The 21,690-nt window shown below is 42.4% G+C and overlaps 1 long non-coding RNA gene across 1 annotated transcript in view; it reads right to left on the reverse strand.

The window, feature by feature from the left end:
• Window positions 1-4,102: 4,102 nt before the first annotated feature.
• LOC130369627 (uncharacterized) overlaps window positions 4,103-21,690 on the reverse strand; it is a 46,426-nt gene continuing 28,838 nt past the window's right edge. The window contains exon 4 of the long non-coding RNA XR_008892844.1: window positions 4,103-4,288. This is a non-coding gene — a long non-coding RNA (uncharacterized LOC130369627). The remainder of the gene's footprint in view (window positions 4,289-21,690) is intronic.

Raw genomic sequence — 21,690 nt, forward strand, 5'->3', positions numbered from 1 at the left:
TGTAATATTAGTGACTGGGTAGGCTTCTTGCCATCCTGAGAACATATCCACTGCTACTAGCGCGCAATCTGGATCCTCTGAAATGGGTAGCAAGGTTTTGCCAAGTGTTTCTTCGGAGTAATTTCTGTTCTTCCAGGGTTACAGGGGTTCCAAATGTCACATCCCTTGACATATTGTTCAACTGGTGTTGTTATTTCTGGTGCAAGGTAGATTTTATTGACAGAAGTAATCATTTTGTTTTTTCCTTTGTGGGTTATTCCATGAGCCCATTATTTTGGCCCATTCCTCTATGCAGATGTCCTCTAGAGCAGTGATGTTTTAGGGCTGTCGCTGGGCAACATGAACTTTCAACTCCCTCCAAAGGTTTTCCATGGGGTTGAGATCCTGAGACTGGCTAGGCCACTCCAGGACCTTGAAATGCTTCTTATGAAGCCACTCCTTCTTTGCCCAGGCGGTGTGTTTGGGATCATTGCCATGCTGAAAGACCCAGCCATGTTTCATCTTCAATGCCCTTGCTGATGGATGGAGATTTTAACTTAAAATCTCATGATACATGGCCCCATTCATTCTTTCTTTTACACGGATCAGTCATCCTGGTCCCTTAGCAGAAAAACTGCCCCAAAGCATGATGATTCCACCCCCATGCTTCACAGTAGGTATGGTGTTCTTTGGATGCAACTCAGCATTCTTTCTCCTCCAAACACGACGAGTTGAATTTTTACCAAAAAGTTCTCCTTTGGTTTAATCTGACCATATGACATTCTCCCAATCCTCAACTGGATCATCTAAATGCTCTCTAGCAAACTTCAGACGGGCCCGGACAGATACTGGCTTAAGCAGGGTGACGCGTCTGACACTGAATGATTTGAGTCCCTGGCAGCATAGTTTGTTACTGATGGAAGCCTTTGTTACTTTGGTCCCAGCTCTCTGCAGGTCATTCACTTGGTCCCCCTTGTGGTTCTGGGATTTTTGCTCACTGTTCTTGTGATCATTTTAACACCATGGGGTGAGATCTTGCGTGGAGCCCCAGTTCGAGGGAGATTATCAGTGGTCTTGTATGTCTTCCATTTTCTAATAATTGCTCCCACTGCTCCCATTGCTTGTGCAGGTCTACAATTTCGTTTCTGGTGTCCTTTGACAGCTCTTTGGTCTTGGCCATAGTGGAGTTTGGAGTGTGACTGTTTTAGGTTGGGAGCAGGTGACTTTTATATTGATAACAAGTTCAAATAGGTGAAATTAATACAGGTAACAAGTGGAGGACAGAGGAGACTCTTAAAGAAGAAGTTACAGGTCTGTGAGATGCAGAAATCTTGCTTGTTTGTAGGTGACCAAATACTTATTTTCCACCATAATTTGCAAATAAAATCTTTAAAAATCAGACAATGTGATTTTATGGATTTTTTTTTCTCATTATGTCTCTCATAGTTGCGGTATACCTATGATGAAAATTGCACGCGTATCTCATCTTTTTAAGTGGGAGAACTTGCACAATTGGTGGCTGACTAAATACTTTTTTGCCCCACTGTATGCATAGGCATAGCGCTGATCAGTACTATCTGAAGGCAGATGGCAGTACTACCAGAAGGCAGACCATAGAAAAAGATTGCAGAAGAGTGACAGGAGGCAGATGACGAGACCACTTGCCACCAACTTGACTCATCGGACCCCTGTGATTAGGCCTTGGGTGGTCGGATGAGTCTAACTGTGCCCCAATAATACTTCAGATGCCGTGATCACAGCATCTGAAAAGTTAATGGCAGGCATCAGTGTGATCGCTGATGTTCACAATTATTGGCGGGTCCTGCTGCCGATAAAAGCGCGAAGCTCTTGCAGTCGCTTCATGTATAGGACGTAAATGTACGGCCTGAAGCGTTAAGTATTAGGGCACCAGGATGTACTTTTATGTCCATTGTCTTAATGGGTTAACCACCACTAGTAGAGACATTTCTTTATGTTTTTGTTAAGTGCCCTGGCTCTATGAAATCACTTCAATTTTTCTGATATTTTGTCATTTTCTTCAGCAAATTGTTACAGTAGCTTTGATACAGAAGCATTAGCATTGTGATTGCTGTGCAACTATATGCTCTGTTTTCTATGAGAGAAGCAGAAGAAAAAAAAAACATTTATTTTAGTCTTTTAATTCTTCTTGAATTGACTCATATTTAAATATAATACATTCCGAAAGAGAGAGTATACTTGACTGTTTCATTAGAAAATATAATTTTAGTTCCCTGAACAACCTGTCAAAAATAAAATCAGAGGGTGTTTTACATTTTATACAAGTGACAATTATATTCCACAGAGTACGGTATTCACTCTCACATTTAGTTTAATATATTTCAATGTTAGAACTATTTCTTGATTCAGAACTTTCATCTTAAAGGGCCACTTTACATAAAATCTAAACCAATGAAAGAGAAATGAAATGAAACCTGACATAATATTCTTACTTTTCTTGCTCCTGTTTTGTCCAGTGTCACAATTTTAGAACTTGAACAATGAAATTGAATAAATATCAGAATAGCCTTGGCAATTTGTGTGTCAAGGGCATAGAAAAAGTGAACACCACGTTAGAAGTAAAGACTGGGGGCATAAGGTCCACTACAGAGGTTTTTTGGATTTAAAGTGCAAGGCTGAATTCACATGTTCAGTGTCCGGCATAGGTGAAATCTCAATGTAACTGATGCCACAATCGATGACAACATACATCAGTTGTCATCAGTTGTGTAGCATCCGGCATCCATTGTTTTGGCACAATGAACAGGGGAATGCAAAAAGCTGCATTTCCCTGTCCGGGGCTGTCCAGTGGGTCCAACCATCCATGTTACATTTTGTATAACATTATAATGAATGTTATAAGTTCTAGCATCAGTTTCCTTCCAGTGCACGCCGGAAGGAAACACTGCTGGACAACTGATGTATGTGAACGCGGCCTTCGAAGCCTCTCTATAAGGATTTTATTTAAAGTGCCACTTGTTTTATATGATCTTAACAGCAGTGTGGCTCTTTATACAGTATTAACAAGTAAGCAAACTCTACCAGTTAGGCCTAAAGAAACACAACTTGGGAGGTGGACAAAGCTAGGATAGAGTTAATGCTTAGGGGTAAGGACTTACAAGAGTATGATGGAGTTGAATTAATCTTAAGGCTTCTTAAGGGCTTCTTGTCAGATCCCCACCCCCCCAAAAAACTGTTATATGTTGCTAAGTACCTCATCCTGATCGTGTACCTCAAATTTCTATGTGTCTACGACCTATATTTCTCTCAGAATTACCTTTATTCACTTACCAACATTGCTCAGTGAGGTTTCTGTCCATGCAAAGTCATGGGGCGTGCCCCTTTCTTCTCCTCACTGTCATGACTCCTCCCCCTCCCTCACTCTGCTCTGACTCACAGAGGGCCAAAAGCAAGCACAGCAGCTCTGGACCTGCCTGCAGCCCTGTCAATCACTGCAGGACTGGTATGTGTCCCAGGAGGCATGGGGACCCCGAGTGGCCACATTTTTGACTGGCTTTTTCAGTATGAAATATTGAAAATTTTCTGGTGAAAGCAACTGCAAATCATATGGTTTTTGCATGCTTTATAACATATCAAAAATTATTGTATCTGATAGTGCCCATTTAAGGACTGTGGCGTGATACCTCATCCTATTCCTCCTCAGGACTCCTTTAAACACAAGGGCTGGTCCTGCAGGACTCCTTCTAATCACTGTTCCTGCTATGGAAAAAGTGCAGGATCTCTGTTCCCATCTGTTCCTGTAGGACTTGAGCCCTGGTTCTATGGTGAGAAATCATTGAAGCAGGTGGTGGGAGAGATGTGGTCATGTGAGGGAGAATGCCGGACCCTGGTCCTTTTCTTTCCTTAACTGCAAGACTGCAGCTTGGAGGAGCTTGATTGGAACAGTGGTCGAGCATGGTCAAGGTCTATGCCACCACGGTAAAAACTGATCACTGTACAAATTGTCAATAAATTTATAATATATACCTTATGGATGGTTATGAGGAGTAAGGGCTGTGAAGTTTAAATTTATCTCACCAAAATAAATGTAATTATTAAAAAACAAACAGTGCTTAATAAACTTGTTTTAATAACATGTGGTTTTACATTTTGTATAACTTAAAACAAGATTTAGATAAAGTAGTTTTAACATTACAACTGAATATAATGAACCTTAGTTCGCTGATGGTTTTATCCTTGAGATCAGAAAAAGTATATGAATTGATGAGGCCCATTTTACATTGTATTCATGGCTTTGGTTGCAGCAGAAACAATGGCAGCAGTGTTAAACCTGTCAAATTAGAAATAACAAGTGTGACTGATGGACTCAGATGACTTATAATGGGGATCATTGGGTATCATCTGTTGTTTTGATGGGAAGTGTAGTGCAGCATCAAGCAACATTATCACTTATCACTTAACATTATCAATTAGTTATTACACCCTGATGTGGACAATCGTAAGTTTGCCTATTGATATTGAACCATGCTAAGAACATGTAGTAACCCCATATGATAATCCTGTGCTTTATCTGTAATTGCTATGAATTCTTGGCAATTCAAGATAAAAAGGTTTAGTGCAAATTTCCATTTATTTTTTCATCTGGTCTCCCTGCCTTGTAGCTCCCTTTTCACACAAGCCTCTATGCCTCTCAATATGTTCCCCTCTCCAATGTCCAAAGGATAGGGAATAAGATGTTAGATGGAGGGGCTCCTGCCGCTGGGGACCCCCGCGATCTCCGCTGCAGCAACTCCGTTCCGTGCCCGATGACTGGCGATGCAAGCCACCACGCCCCCTCCATTCACTTTTATGGGAGGAGGCGTGACGGCTATGTACTAGCCGTCATGCCCCCTACTATAGACATGAATGGAGGGGGCGTGGCGTGATGTTACAAACGCAGAAGCTGCAAGCTTCCGTGTTACGGACATCGCTGTTGCCGGCCAGGAGGTCGCGGGGGTCCCCAGTGGCGGGACCCCCGCAATCTAGCATCCCATCCCCTATCCTATGGATGGCCTATAAAAACATTGACAAATGGCCTTCCTGCTGCAATTTTTGCCACAATTTAGCAAAAATCATGATAAAACTGCAGCTCTAGCGTGCTCAGTGGACACTAGAATCAGAGGGATAACTCACAGTCCCAACTCCTGAGTCTCCCTCACTTCATTGTCAGCTGTCAGTGATACCGACACTGAACTTCATCCAGACAGGCCACTTTCAAGTGGAAATCTCCTACCTTGTCACTGGCAGTGTAAATGCTGAAGAGGGGTAACATCAGCAGGGATAAGCACCACTGGGGACTTAGCAGCAGACCCACAAACAGTTAAGAATTTATTTTCATTAAACTTGCAGCCCCTACTGCCTGTAATAAAGTGGCACTCTAGATGGTTATATATTTCTGCCCACTGTGCCGATGGACCAATGTACTGGCATTTGTCCATACACTTTAATAGCACCCATTATAGATAGCATTTATTTAAAATACTTTTTCAATATGCAGAGTATTTTTTTACCATAAAGCTGATCAAAGACTTAACAAATCTTAGATTTGTTCCCACAAGAATTATACAAGAATTAATTTTTAGAGTAAGATCAGATGCTTGCTCTCCACCCCCTACATTTGTCACTGTGCTGAAAGCACTCCCAAACACATTAACTGTTATTAGTCACTGAACCACAGAAGGTCACCATTAAAACACTAAACATAGAACTAAGACCTTTATTATTGTATGTGTTTTATATACTGGATGCAAAAGCATAGTTTACTAGGCATTTATGTCTCACAAATGAAAGGTATACGGCTTTGAAACAGACCAGGCATAGTCACCAGTAGTCTATGTTAGGCCCAATAAAGTCTATGTAGTGCTCTTCTTTTATTTGTAAATTTACCTGAAGAAGAGCCCTTCAGGGTATGTGCCCCAAAAGCTTGCAAATAAAATTTACAATAAATGGAGAGAATGAGAAACAGTCCAACATGGAGGGGACTCTCAAGGGTTCCATAACAACAGTGAGAGCACAAAAATCACCTTGTTATCAGTCAAGGGGTTAAATATTGGAAACGTTGCAAGTTTTAAAAATCTTTAAAATCTTTTTTAGTTTTATAATTAATTTACTAGTTCTGATTTGGAATGGTATCAAAGGGGTTGCTAGTAAAATCCAGAAAGGTGATATCCCTGGCACCAACACTAACATATTGAGAAATCAATTAGAATACTTTGACACAATCTGCCCTCAGTAAAACCATGCTGCCTTACATTCAGCAAATAGTTTTATGGGTGCTAAATAATCCTTTTATGGGCCTATTCACACATACAGTATCCTGCATATAGTTGATGCTGCAGATTTTAAGATGTGTGATTTAGTTTACATTGATATCTGCAGCATCAAATATGCCGCATCAAATATGCGCAGGATACTGTACATGTAAATACACCCTAAATAAGTCACTTTAAATGGCCTGTAGTTATTAGCCTCTTCTCTATAACCCTTCTTGTAAAGGGGTACAACACTGGCCATTTTCCTATCATCTATAACACATCATGTTAAAGGGAACCAATCATCAGATTTTACCCTATATAATGCTTGGCAAAGCGTTATATAGGGTAAAATTGTTGTCCTCACCATCCCCGGGGGATGCTCCTGCCCCCAGGGATGGTGAAGATATGAAGTTATAAACTAGTCACCGCCACCGCCGTAAGTAGTCACCTGGGCGGGGAGCTCTTCTCATCTACTCCCGTTCTTCGGCCGGCAGCGACGCCCCCTCCGCTTGATTGATGGGCCGCGTCATTGTTCCGCTCACCGAACAGACGGAGCAGAGTGATGACGCGGCCCATCAAGCAAGCGGAGGGGGCGACGCTGCCGGTCGAAGAACGGGAGTTGGTGAGAAGAGCTCCCTGCCCAGGTGACTACTTACGGCGGCGGCGGTGACTAGTTTATAACTTCATATCTTCACCATCCCTGGGGGCAGGAGCATCCCCCGGGAATGGTGAAAATAAAGATTTTACCCTATATGAATTTGAGTAGAATACAGACATAGTGCACATCGACAATCTTGTATAATGATCTGATTGCTTCTCAGCACAATATCAAAAACTAACAGGTTGTTAGTATACATTTTTGATCAAAAAGTACAAGCCCACTCGCCACGTCAAGGCCACCTATTCAGAGTGGGTCCCTAACGTCCCTAGCATAAAATGGCGTAGCACCGGGCGGCGACCACCACCGCCACGACACAGATGCCCACGGGGGGGGAGCGACCCACTGGCAGAGCGGCCCCAATGCCTCTCAAACCAGTCTATGGGCCGCACCCGCCCGCAGACACAGTGCCACGGCAGCAACGGACGCCGCCCCGCACCACACCAGTGTGAACAAGGTGTAAAGGCTTACTTACCTTGCTCTCCCAGTCAGACTGGGAGGCTGCTAGGAGTGAAATGGCCCTAGTGTGGCTAATTACCACCTATATAGGTTTGGGCTGAGGGGGTGGGGAAGAGTGCAGCACATGTTCAAAAAAAAAAAAAAAAAGAAAGGATAGAAATCACAATATGAATATGAGATTTCTTTTTATGAGACTTTTTTTTTTTTTTTTTTGAACATGTGCTGCACTCTTCCCCACCCCCTCAGCCCAAACCTATATAGGTGGTAATTAGCCACACTAGGGCCATTTCACTCCTAGCTGCCTCCCAGTCTGTCTGGGAGAGCAAGGTAAGTGAGCCATTACACCTTGTTCACACTGGTGTGGTGCGGGGCGGCGTCTGTTGCTGCCGTGGCGCTGTGTCTGTGGGCGGGTGCGGGCTATAGACTGGTTTGAGAGGCATTGGGGCCGCTCTGCCAGTGGGTCGCTTCCCCCCCCCGTGGGCACCTGTGTTGCGGCGGTGGTGGTCGCTGCCCAGTGCTACGCCATTTTGTGCTAGGGACGTTAGGGACCCACTCTGAATAGGTGGCCTTGAAGTGGCGAGTGGGCTTGTACTTTTTGATCAAAAATGTATACTAACAACCTGTTAGTTTTTGATATTGTGCTGAGAAGCAATCAGATCATTATACAAGATTGTAGATGTGCACTATGTCTGTATTCTACTCAAATTCATATTGTGATTTCTATCTTCCCCCCTTTTTTTTTTGAACATGTGCTGCACTCTTCCCCACCCCCTCAGCCCAAACCTATATAGGTGGTAATTAGCCACACTAGAGCCATTTCACTCCTAGCTGCCTCCCAGTCTGACTGGGAGAGCAAGGTAAGTGAGCCATTACACCTTGTTCACACTGGTGTGGTGCGGGGCGGCGTCTGTTGCTGCCGTGGCGCTGTGTCAGCGGGCGGGTGCGGCCTATAGACTGGTTTGAGAGGCATTGGGGCCGCTCTGCCAGTGGGTCGCTTCCCCCCCCCCCCCCCGTGGGCACCTGTGTTGCGGCAGTGGTGGTCGCCGCCCAGTGCTACGCCATTTTATGCTAGGGACGTTAGGGACCCACTCTGAATGGGTGGCCTTGACGTGGCGAGTGGGCTTGTACTTTTTGATCAAAAATGTATACTAACAACCTGTTAGTTTTTGATATTGTGCTGAGAAGCAATCAGATCATTATACAAGATTGTAGATGTGCACTATGTCTGTATTCTACTCGAATTCATATTGTGATTTCTATCTTACCCTATATAACGCTTTACCAAGCGTTATATAGGGTACAATCTGATGCTTGGTTCCCTTTAAACAAATCAGTCAAGGAAGCAGCAATAGTTAAGCTATTTAACCCCTTAAGAACTCAGGGTTTTTAAATTTTTGCACTTTCGTTTTTTCCTTCTTACCTTTTAAAAATCATAACCCATTAAATTAGCCATATTATGGCTTATTCTTTTGCGCTGCCAATTCTACTTTGCAGTGATGTTACAAATTTTACCAAAAAATCCACAGCGCGATGGAAAAAAAATTCATTGTGCGTCAAAATTGAAGAAAAAATGCCATTTTGTAGATTTTGGGGACTTCCGTTCCTCAGTAACTTTTTCGGTTAAAATGATAACTTTTCTTTATTCTGTAGGTCCATGCAATTAAAATGATACAATTACTTTTATAGGTTTGATTTTGTCTTACTTCTGGAAAAAATCCTAACTACATGCATGAAAATGAATACGTTTAAAATTGTCAAATTCTGACCCCTATAACTTTTTTATTTTTCGGCATACGGGGCAGTATAAGGGCTAATTTTTTGCACCATGATCTGAAGACCATTTTTGTATGATCGGACTTATTGCTAGCTTTTATTCGTTTTTTTTTATGATTTAAAAAGTGACCAAAAATACGCAATTTTGGACTTTGGACTTTTTTGCACATACGCCATTGACCATGCAGTTTAATTAATTATATATTTTTATAGTTCGGACATTTCCGCGCGTGGTGATACCACACATGTTTATTTTTATTTACACTGTTTTTTTTTATGGGAAAAGGGGGGTGATTCTTACTTTTATTAGGGAAGGGGTTAAATCTTTATTAACTTTTTTTCCACACTTTTTTTTTTGCAGTGTTATAACCCCCTCTAGTGGCTATAATACGGCACACACTGATCTTCCACACAGATCACTGCCATGCATAAACATGGCAATAATCATTGTTATTGGCGGTCGATTGCTCAAGCCTGGATTTCAGGCTTGGAGCAATCAATCGCCAATCGTACGTGTCGGAGGCAGGTAACGGACCCTCCGCTCGGGTTCTAGCTGATCGGGACATTGTGATTTCACCACAATGGTCCCTATCAGCCTGACTGAGCTGCCTGAAGTGTATTTTTGTTACTTTGAGCACCGCGTCTAAAGGGTTAATAGCATGCGGCACAATGATTGGTGCCGCACGCTATTAGCCCAGGGTCTCGGCTTTCATTAGCCACCGGGACCGACCCGCCATGACTGCCTGACCCTGCGTTATATACTGGTATGCCCTGCATCCTTAAGAGGTTAAGAACTCGGGGGTCGGTGCACCATCTGGATCCACTTTAAACTTGTAAGTTCATCTAAAATATCAGCCTCAGAAAACACTGGAGCTGAACCCTCTCAACTATAGGTAATTCTATATCCAAACATAGTGTGGCTTTGAAGTACCATCTGATCAGGGCCATACTGGACCAAAAAGAAGCCTGTATAGTAAAAAAAAGAAAAAGAGAGGTGGGTGCATAGTAAAGCCTGTAATATACCGTGTGCAACAATAATGGTAGATTTACTTGCCAGAATGGATTGCACTCAGGGCAAAACACATGAGCAGACATATAGATATATCATCATTGGTCAGCAGCCCGGTGCTTGGTCCAGTGTTTGTGACCATGAGCTAGTACCTTGACACCCAAAGGAAAATGCAGGCAAATCACCAGCAGACCTTTCTTAGGTGCTTCTTTCAAATGACCAGTTCAGGTCACGATTTTATATAGCCATAAAAGTCAGCTGTGTCCTGTATAGTCATACAGAACACCACTGACTTTCTTAAGAAACTCAGTTAGATTAAAAACTTGCTTGCCAACTCCATATTGGTAACAATGGATGTAGAATCCCAGTACAGTAACTTCAGACACATGGATGGAATTGATGCATGCTCTCTGTGTCTCTTATCCCAAACCCACAACTGGAAATACAGTCCTAAAATCATCACCAAACTCATAGAATTCATCCTCACACAACTACCTCAGCTTCAACAGTGACATATAGCTACAAATGATGGGCACTGCAATGGGGACCGGGATGGCACCACAATATGCCAATCTATTCATGCCTGACCTAGAAGAGCAATTTTTTGATACACAACTTCACAAATTCTACAGATACTATGACCACATTGATGATTTTTTCATTATTTGGACAAAAGGAAAAGAAAAACTTATGATGCCTTCAACACATTTAATTCAACCTCAAAATGGACTTCTCTACAGAGAGTGTGAACTTCCTAGACACTAATATAACAATAAACAAGGGCACATTAAATACATTAGTATACAGAACACACAAACTGATCCAGCTATCTACACAATTCATGTTTCCATCCTTCACACACTAAGAAGGGCATCATGTACAGCCAAGCTACCACATATCATCATACTGATGACAAAGACATGCATTTACAAACACTATCTGAGAAATTCAAACAAAAATTATACAGACCAAGGACCATCAATAGGAAAATACATTCTGCTCTTCAAACACCATGTGAACACCTGCTACAATAGAGAGAGAAACAAACCTCACCACGTATACCACTGGTAGAAACATACAATCCGGCACTTTAGGAAATATGTAATATCATCAAGGATCTACAGCCAATATTAGCAGAAGATAAGGTACTAAAAAGTTTTTTCCATGAGCCCCCGGAGCGAACATACAACTTTTTGATGACTGACGATCATGGGGCCGGAGCATTGTGATGTCATGGGTACGCCCCTGTGTGATGTCAAGCTCCACCCCTCAATGCAAGCCTATGGGAGGGGCGTGGCAGCTGTCACGCCCCTCCCATAGGCTTGCATTGGGGGGGCGGAGCTTGATGTCACACGGGGCGGAGCCGTGATGTCCCAATGCTCCAGCCCGTGATCACCAGTCATCAGACTCGGAGCGAACATGCTCCGGGGACTGATGGTAATGGGCTGCTGCATGCAAGATCAAGGGGGTCCCCAGCAGCGGGACCCCCGCGATCAGGCATCTTATCCCATATCCTTTGGATAGAGGATAAGATATCTTAGCACTGGAGTACCCCTTTAAGGGGCTATATACTCCTGCACAACAATATAGCTGGCACCTATACTATTGCTTTTGGCATTGCCTAGTTATTACATAGCTCTAGGACCATATTATTTTTCTCAATAAGAGAAACAAAATAGTTGTATTACAGTTATGATTCATTGGCTTACCTGAAATAAAAGACATTATAAAAATTAAGTATTTTAGAATCCTTGGGTTTCTTCATTCAGGACATCATGCATCTCTTTATACAGAGGTTTATAGTGGGATGAAATTCATTAAGTCTATGTAATGTTACGTTGTTCTGAGTCAGTCCACATAATTGGGATATAATCTATGTAATGGAAGCAGGCCAGGGGTTTGACAGAGGAGGATGTCAAGAAATCACATTCCAATTTGTCTATAATAAAGTATAAATATATGTTACTGCCCATTCTTGTACATTGTAAATGTATTTTTATTTTTTATTTTACCAAAATAGAAATAATTATGTGTAAGTGAGAATTTTGATGTAGCACAGACTTAAAAGCTTTTCCACTATGCTCAAAATACACCTGGCAGGTGGTCAGTCCCTCCCCATGTAGGTTGTTGAAATACAAAGATCCAGATCCATAGTGGCTCCTTTGCTCCATTAGGGAAGGAGACCTATAGTTGCTTATTTGTGAAAAGTTTAATAGCTTCATATATTTTTGATTTATAGCACCAACTTTATCTGCAAGATTAACCCCTTAAGGACGCAGCTCATTTTCACCTTAAGGACGCAGCCCTTTTTCGCAATTCTGACCACCGTCACTTTAAGCATTAATAATTCTGGGATGCTCTTACCGATTATTCTGATTCTGAGAATGTTTTTTCATGACATATTCTGCTTTATTTTAGTGGTAAATTTCCGTTGTTACTTGCATCCTTTCTTGGTGGAAAATCCCAAAATTTCATGAAAATTTAGCATTTTTCTAACTTTGAAGCTCTCTGCTTGTAAGGAAAATGGATATTCCAAATAAATTTATATTGATTCACAAATACAATATGTCTACTTTATGTTGGTATCATAAAATGGACATATTTTTACTTTTTGAAAAAATTAGAGGGCTTCAAATTATAGCAGCAATTTTCAAAATGTTCCTGAAAATTGCAAAATCTGAATGGACAGATGTTACAGAACTACAACTCCCAGCATGCCTGGGTAGTCTAGGCATGCTGAGAGTTGTAGTTTGGAAACATCTGGAGGGCCACCGTTTGGGCACCACTGTAATAGTGGTCTCCAAACTGTGACCCTCCAGATGTTGCAAAACTACAACTCCCAGCATGCCCAGACAGCCTTTGGCTGTCTGGGCATGCTGGGAGTTGCAGTTTGGCAACCACTAGAAGGGCAGCAGATGGGCAGCAGTAAAGATCGTTTTACTGCCCCCTTCCTTCTCTGACAGCTCCGATCATCCCTATTTTCCAGGCGATCGGATCACCAGAGGCCCGATCAGCCCGGAATAGCAGAAAATCGCATGTCTGAATTGGTATGGTCTCAGGACCCCCCTCGGCGATGTGCCGGGATGCCTGCTGAATGATTCCAGCAGGCATCCCGGTCTGGTCCCCAACCGGCTAGCGGCGGGGACCGGAATTCTCACGGGCATATGCATACGCCCTATGTCCTTAAGGACTTGGGATGCAGGGCGTATGCATACACCCTACGTCCTGAAAAGGTTAATAAAGAAAGCAAAGTAGTAGTAAACTTTTTTTTGCACATGTTCAATTATAGTGATTTTCTCAATATTATTACCCTGGCACTGTAATTTTAAAAAGTATCCCATATGTGGTGCCAAACATGCTAATTAACTGAAACACAGACCACAGAAAATAAGGACCTTGTAAATGTTTAGGATGTTTTTTAAGGCACTTGCACTATTTTTGAGATATCATAATTTAAAGGGGAACTCCAATTGAATTTTTTTTTTTCAAATCAACTGGTGCCAGAAAGTTAAACAGATCTGTAAATGACTTCTATTTAAAATTTTTAATCCTTCCAGTACTTATCAGCTGCTGTATGCACTGTAACATCTTCGCTCTGGCCAGACCAGCTGGCCGTGAGCATTCTCTTGTCATGTCTCTGCTGCTGGCAGGACTGGGAATCTCATCATGGGACGTGCCCACATGCAAATCTCATCCCGTCACTCAGCTCCCTGGTCTTTCTGTTCCCGCAGCCCCGACGCATGAGCCTCAGCCTCCTAGGGCGCGTGCCCCTTTAACCCCTTAAGGACCAAGCCCATTTTGACCTTTAAGAGGTACTCCCCTGGAAAGAAAGTTAAACAGATTTGTGAATTACTTCTATTAAAAAATCTTAACCTTTCTTGTACTTATCAGCTGCTGTATGTTCCAGAGGAAAATCTTTTCTTTTTGAATTTCCTTTCTGTTTGACCACAGTGCTCTCTGCTGACACCTCTGTCCATTTTAGGAACTGTCCAGAGCAGGATAGATTTGCTATGGGGATTTGCTCCTACTCTGGACAGTTCCTTAAATGGACAGAGGTGTCAGCAGAGAGCACTATGGTCAGACAGAAAGGAAATTCAAAAAGAAAAGAACTTCCTCTGGAACATGCAGAAGCTGATAAGTACTAGAAGGGTTAAGATTTTTTAATAAAAGTAATTTACAAATCTGTTCAACTTTTTGGTACCAATTGATTTAAAAAAAAAAAAAAATGTTTTCCAGTGGAGTACCCCATTAAGGACCAGAGCATTTTTTGCCACTGCCACTTTAAGCATTAATAACTCTGGGATGCTTATACTTATGAATTTGATTCTGGGATAGTTTTTTCCTGACATATTCTACATTATGTTAGTGGTAAATTTTCGGTGATACGTGCATAATTTCTTGGTAAAATATTCCAAAATTTCATGAGAAATTGGAAAACTTTGCAATTTTTTTTATTTTGAAACTCTCTTCTTGTAAGGAAAATAGACATGCCAAATAGATTATATTTTGATTCACATATACAATGGCCCACATTTATCATTGCAGTGCAAGTGAAGCATTTTTTACACCTTTTTTTGTGTGCTGATAATGTGTAGGAGCACCAAATTTATTAAAAGGTAAAAGAGCTTTGATAAATTTTGTGCAGGTCACTTTTTCTGAAATTTCTGTCTACACATACACCAAAAAGCTACACCATGTCTGGGCTGGTGTAGTTTTAGAGACTTTTCAGTGGCTTTGCGCCTTTTTCTTGCTCCTTTTTACAAAAAGGCGCAATAATAAATCCCTTCCATATCATGTCTATTGCCAAAATCAGTGGATTGCAACTCAAAATCAATGGATTGCAACTCAAAATCAGCAGAAATGTGTAAACAAAAAGGGGCAAAAAAAGGCGCAAAAAACCCTGCTTGCGCCTTTTTTGCCCCTTTTTTGCCCCTTTTTTAGACACAAAAAACAGTCTAAGGACAATGATAAATGTGGGCCAATATGTCTATTTTATGTTTGCATCATAAAGTTGACATGTGTTTATGTTTTGAAGACATTAGAGGGCTTCAAAGTTTAGCAGCAATTTTCCGATTTTTCACGAAAATTACAAAATCAAAATTTTTCAGGGACCAGTTCAGTTTGAAGTGGATTTGAGGGCCCTCCATATTAGAAATACCCCATAAATGAGCCCATTATAAAAACTGCACCCCTCAAAGTATTCAAAATGACATTCAGAAAGTTTGTTAACCCTTTGAATGTTTCAAAGGAATAGCAGCAAATTGAAGGGGAAAATTCTAAATTAAAATTTTTTACACTCACATGTTCTCGTAGACCATTTTTTTTTATTATTTTTTTTTTTACAAGGGGTAAAATGAGAAAAAGCCCCCAAAATTTGTCAACCAATTTCTTTTCTTTCGAGTAAGGAAATACCTCATATGTGGATGAAAGTGCTCTTTGGCTGCAGTAGTGGGCTCAGAAGAGAAGGAGCAACAATGAGATTTTTGAGAGCAAATTTTGCTGAAATGGTTTTTGGGGGGCATGTCGCATTTAGGAAGCCCCTATGGTGCCAGAACAGCAAAAAAAAAAAAAAAAAAAAAACATGGCACATGATTTTGGAAACTACACCCCTCAAGGAACATAACAAGGGGTACAGTGAGCCTTAACACTCCACAGGTGTTTGACAAATTTTTGTTAAAGTGGGACGTGTAAATGACATTTTTTTTTCTTCACTTAAATGCAGGTTTTTCCCCAAATTTAAAATTTTTACAAGCAGTAATAGGAGAAAATGCCCCCCAAAATTTGTAACCCCATTTCTTCTGAGTATGGAAATACCCCATGTGTGGACGTTAAGTGCTCTGCGAGCGCACTTAAATGTTCAGAAGAGAAGGAGCCACATTTGGCTTTTGGAAAGCAAATTTTTCTGAAATGGTTTTTGGGGACATGTGTGTATAACCATGTCACAAAGCTCCATTGCACTCTTTGACTCACTAGCACTCGAGTGAAGTGTTCTGTCCTCGAAATGGCTGATGAGTTGAATTGGTCTGTGCTCTTTTCTCAGCTGCTTGTCGAGACTGGGGGCCCTGCTGCTGCTCCATTCCTCGCTTCTGGTATGCTGCCGGCAGTTTCTGTGTCGGGTGCGGGTGGCTGCCGGACTACCAGGCTCTGCGGCTAAAAGCAGCGTTACAGCCACAATGGGTTCCGGTGTCTCTGCACATTCTCAGGCATCCTAATCGGCGGATGAGGTGCCTAATACCCCACCTGCTCCAGTCTGTGCCCCAGTACTGCTCAAGGGGGTCCCACTGTGCCACATCAGCCCACCCCTGCTCAGATGGAGGTGCAGGATGATGGGCCTCCTTATGAGGACGCACCGGAATATCTGGCAGTTATTTGTCCAGCTAACCACTCACCCCCCCCTCTCGGTCAGTAGTCTCTCAGTCCCCCCCCTGCTTTTTAATGATTTAATGGTCGTCTTCCCAGAGTTCTGGCTGCTGTAAGCAGAGTAAGACAGCCGGGTCCTCTAAAAGGTATCATAGACGTTACCACCAGGATTCCAGGAGCAGAGAGCGGTCCCGCAGATCCTGCTCATCGTCCTCTGGGCAGAGTTCCTGGAGCTCAGCAAGACCGGATAGGAGAGCACACAGACGGGATGGGAAGCGGCGGCATCCCGGGTCGTCATGAAGGTCTTCCCACGGGGGTAGTCGGCCCTGTGTGGTTTCGGTTCCGGCACCAGTGGTGGTTGCGGATCCGCTTCCTACTACATCATCGGGTGGGCCCTCATCTTCTGCTGGTGCTCCTGCGCAGACTGGTGACTTTGACTTTGCAGGGGTCTGGAAAAATGGGAGTGGTTCAGCTGATTTCTTGCCCACTCTGAAGGCTGTGCTAGCTTGGTTGGAAGTTCAGACAGTTGTGGTGGCCATGGTTCAGTGGGCATCCCCTGTCAGGGGGGGCGTTCACAAGGAAGCCTTCTTTTGTGGGATTAGCCCTTTGGGTGTGCATGTGGAGGAAGTGGTTAAGGAAAAGATTTGGGGTAATCAGTATGGGGATTTGTGGTCACTGGTTTCTGTTGACCAGTATACTGTAGATAAGTAGCGTAGGCCCCAGACGGAAAGGTCGGTTCCTAAGAGACCCAGGGTTGCTAAGACTATGGGTAATTGGTTAAAGGCATTTGCGGTGTTGGGGTGTATTATGGGTGGACAGCATCCAGAATGCTGTTTGGAGCTTTTTGTGTACATAGACTGAGTTTACAATGCCTATAAAGCACTGGGGGTACTGCTTGGTGGCGGTATGACGTCTGCCGCCTGGCTTTGCAGCCGGAGGTGGGTTGGGGTGTCAAGACAACCAACGTACGGTTGCGATTGATGATGGTGCAGAGGATGTAATCCTTTCAGCCTGGGGCCTCTGGTTAATCTGGGGTTGCAGGTACAGTGGCGGTGCAACGGCCTTGTGCATGTTGGTTGTAAAATGAAGGGCATTGTAGATTCCTCAGCTTGTGTAAGTACAAGCATGAGTGCTCCTCCTGTGGAGGTGCTGCAGGACAAGAATGATAAGGAAGTTGCCTTGGGGCGCTTTATGAGACCCTTTGTTTCCCCTCCTTTTTCTAACTTGCAGGTTTCCCCGCTTGGTGTGGTACCGAAAAAGGAGGTTGGGAAGTATTGTCTTATTCACCACCTTTCCTATACAAAGGGTTCCTCGGTGAATGATGGTATTCCTAAGGAGGATGCTTCCATTTCCTACGTCTCTTTTGACAGGGCGGTGGCGCTGGTCAGGGGGGCTGGGGAATCGACATTGAGTCGGCTTTCCGGTTGCTGCCGGTTCATTCGTAATGTTATCACCTACTGGGGTGTCGTGTGGATGATCAGTTTTATTATGATGTGTGTTTGCCCATGGGCTGTCCGATCTCGTGTCACTACTTCGAGATGTTCAGTACTTTTTTGGAGTGGGTGGTGCGATTCGAGATGGGCAGCACTTCTATAATTCACTATCTGGACGACTTTTTTGTTTGTTGCCCCGGCAGGGTCTTCCAGGTGCCCCCTTTTTTTTCTCTATTAACCCCTTAAGGACCCAGCCAATTTTCACTGTAGGACACGGCCCTTTTTTGCACATCTGACCACTTTCACTTTAAGCATTAATAACTCTGGGATGCTTTTACCTTTCATTCTGATTTCGTGACATATTCTACTTTTTGTTAGTGGTAAAATCTTGTCGATACTTGCATCATTTCTTGGTGAAAAATTCAAAAATTAGATGAAAAAATTTAAAATGTTGCTTTTTTTTTTTACTTTGAAGCTCTCTGCTTACAAGGAAAATGAATATTCCAAATAAATTATATATTGATTCACATATACAATATGTCTACTTTATGTTTGCATCATAAAATTGACATGCTTTTACTTTTGGAAGACATCAGAGGGCTTCAAAGTATAGCAGAAATTTTCAAATTTTTCACAAAATTTTCAAAATTGAAATTTTTCAGGGACCAGTTCTGTTTTGAAGGGGATTTGAAGGGACTTCTTATTAGAAATACCCAACAAATTACCCCATTATAAAAACTGCACCCCTCAAAGTATTCCAAATGACATTCAAAAGGTTTGTTAACCCTGTAGGTGTTTCACAGGAATAACAGCAAATTGAAGGAGAAAATTCAAAATCTTCTTTTTTTACACTCGCATGTTCTTGTAGACCCAGTTATTGAATTTTTACAAGGGGTAAAAGGAGAGAAATCTTACTAAAATGTGTAACCCAATTTCTCTCGAGTAAGAAAATACCTCATATGTGTATGTCAAGTGTTCGGCGGGCACAGTAGAGGGCTCAGAAGGGAAGGAGTGACAGTGGGATTTTGGAGAGTGAGTTTTTCTGAAATGTTTTTTGGGGGGCATGTCACATTTAGGAAGCCCCTATGGTGCCAGAACAGCAAAAAAAAACCCACATGGCATACTATTTTGGAATCTACACCCCTCAAGGCACGTAACAAGGGGTCCATTGAGCCTTAACACCCCACAAGTGTTTGACAACTTTTCGTTAAAGTTGGATGTGTAAATGATTTTTTTTTTCACTAAAATGCTAGTTTTCCCTCAAATTAATAGGATAAAATGCCCCCCAAAATTTGTAACCCCATCTCTTATGAGTATGGAAATGCCCCATGTTGAGACGTAAAATGCTTTGCGGGAGAAATACAATGCTCAGAAGAGAAGGAGTCACATTTGGCTTTTGAAAAGCAAATTTTGCTGAAATGGTTTTTTGGGGGCATGTCCCATTTAGGAAGCCACTATGGTGCCAGGAAAGCAAAAAAAAAAAAAAAAAAACACATGGCATACTATTTTGGAAAGTACACCCCTCAAGGCACGTAACAAGGGGTCAGTGAGCCTTAACACCCCACAGGTGTTTGACGACTTTTCGTTAGAGTTGGATGTGTAAATTATTATTATTTTTTTCACTAAAATGCTAGTTTTCCCTCAAATAAATTTTTTTTTACAAGGGGTAATAGGACAAAATTCCCCCCAAAATTTGTAACCCAAGCTTTTGGGAAAAAAATTGTTTGGAATGGAAGTCAGGGGCCATGTGCATTTACAAAGCCCACCGTGGTGCCAGAATAGTGGACCCCTCCACATGTGACCCTATTTTGGAAACTACACCCCTCACAGAATTTAATAAGGGGTGCAGTGAGTATTTACACCCCACTGGCGTTTGACAGATCTTTGGAACAGTGGGCTGTGCAAATGAAAAATTACATTTTTCATTTTCACTAACCACTGTTCCAAAAATCTGTCAAACAGCTGTGGGGCGTAAATGCTCAATGTACCCCTTATTACATTACATAAGGGGTGTAGTTTCCAAAATGAGGTCACATGTGGGTATTTCTTTTTTTGCGTTTATGTCAGAACCGCTGTAAAATCAGCCACCCCTGTGCAAATCACCAATTTAGGCCTCAAATGTTCATGGTACGCTCTCACTCCTGAACCTTGTTGTGCGCCCGCCGAGCATTTTACGCCCACATATGGGGTATTTTCGTATTCAGGAGAAATTGTGTTACAAATTTTGGGGGTCTTTTTTTCCTTTTACCGCTTGTGAAAATAAAAAGTATGGGGCAACACCAACATGTTAGTGTAAATTTTTTTATTTTTTTTACACTAACAGGCTGGTGTAGACCCCAAATTTTCCTTTTCATAAGGGGTAAAAGGAGAAAAAGCCCCCCAAAATTTGTAGTGCAATTTCTCCCGAGTACAGAAATACCCCATATGTGGCCCTAAACTGTTTCCTTGAAATACGACAGGGCTCCGAAGTGAGAGAGCGCCATGCGCATTTGAGGACTAAATTAGGGATTGCATAGGGGTGGACATAGGGGTATTCTACGCCAGTGATTCCCAAACAGAATGCCTCCAGCTGTTGCTAAATAGAGATCTCGCGAATTGTTCGCTGGCGAACAGTTCCCGGCGAATTTAGCATGTTCGCGTTCGCATCGCCGGGCGAGCATATGTGAAGTTCAATCCGCCCCCTATACTTTAACATTGCAGTAAACTTTGACCCTTTGAGTCAGAATCAGCAGACACATTACAGCAAAGCGGAAGGTCAGAGAAGATGCTCCTGCTATATAGGGAAAGCAATAGCTAGGTTGCTGCTAGGTGGTGTATTCAGGGTCCAGTTTACTTCTAAAGCACTAGTGTAACATCTGCTTTAAGGACAGCACCCAAAAAAGCCCTTTTTAGGGCTGAAAGATATCAGTCCTGGTTGGGAGGGAACGGCTGGTTAAAAGGGGTACTCCAGAATCAAACTTAAGTTCCTTCAAGCAACTAACTACTGCAGTATTCAAAGGGCTGAAAGATATCAGTCCGTGTGTCTTGCAACAGCTGGAGGCACCCTGGTTGGGAGGGAACCGCTGGTTAAAAGGGGTACTCCAGAATCAAACTTAAGTTCCTTCACGCAACTAACTACTACAGTATTCAAAGGGCTGAAAGATATCAGTCCATGTGTCTTGCAACAGCTGGAGGCACCCTGGTTGGGAGGGAACCGCTTGTTAAAAGGGGTACTCCAGTATAAAACTTAAGTTCCTTCAAGCAACTAACTACTACAGTATTCAAAGGGCTGAAATATATCAGTCTGTGTGTTTTGCAACAGCTGAAGGCACCCTGATTGGGGACCACTGCTTAAAAGGGGAACTCCGCTGGCAAGTTTTTTTGTTCATTGTCACACTAGTGCAAATCACATTAGGTGTGAGAGTTGTGCAAATTAAAAAAAATAAACCTTTTTTGGCTGTTAAATAAAACCAGTCGTCACTGTCAGTTCACCTCACAGTTGCCATTTTTTTTGCCTGCAGGGCAAATTGTGTCACCCTAGTACAAATCACATTAGGTGTGACAGTTGTTCAAATAAAAAAAAATACCTTGTTTGGCTGTTAAATAAAATCAGTCGTCACTGTCAGTTCACGTCACAGTTGCCACTTTTGTTTACCTGCAGGGCAAATTGTGTCATCCTAGTGCATATCACATTAGGTGTGACAGTTGTGCAAATAAAAAAAAAATTACCTTTTTTGACTGTTAAATAAAATCAGTCGTCACTGTCAG

This window comes from Hyla sarda, chromosome 4, assembly GCF_029499605.1.
Source record: "Hyla sarda isolate aHylSar1 chromosome 4, aHylSar1.hap1, whole genome shotgun sequence".
Lineage (NCBI taxonomy): Eukaryota > Metazoa > Chordata > Amphibia > Anura > Hylidae > Hyla > Hyla sarda.